A 531-nucleotide genomic window follows, 5' to 3' on the forward strand; every position below is an offset into this window, starting at 1 on the left:
GTGGCACAGCCGTGTGCTCTATGTACATATGTGTAAAACCATATGTAACTAGTCATCAGTTCTTTGTTTTGGGTTTTTTGTTTGTTCGTTTATTATTTTTTTAATTGTAAAGCCATCCCCTGTTTTCAAGAGGGGGGGGGCTGCAGGGGGAAGGCTGGGGAGAGAGGCATCCCGGTTTGTAACACGCATCTGCTGCTTCCCCTCTTCTGTAATGAGTTTAAATGATTTAAAAAAAAAAAAAAAAATTTGAAATATCAGAGTTACCTATCTTTGCCCAAAGAATCCCAGTTGCACAAAGCGATATTCCGGTGTGTCGATGATTGTGTGTCGGTGTATATTATACAAAGAGGTACTTGTCACTCCCGTTTGTAAACTACATTTGACATTAATTAAACAAGTATAAATCTTCTCGGGTGCTTCCCGCCTTTCTGTGTTTCCCTTTGCAGGCGAAAGGCAGCGGAGGAGACGCACGCACACACGCACGCACACACACATCCCCCCCCCGTATGCCACAGCCCCTGGATGTGGGTA

This window comes from Pygoscelis adeliae, unplaced genomic scaffold, assembly GCF_000699105.1.
Source record: "Pygoscelis adeliae isolate BGI_AS28 unplaced genomic scaffold, ASM69910v1 Scaffold546, whole genome shotgun sequence".
Classification (NCBI taxonomy): Eukaryota; Metazoa; Chordata; class Aves; order Sphenisciformes; family Spheniscidae; genus Pygoscelis; species Pygoscelis adeliae.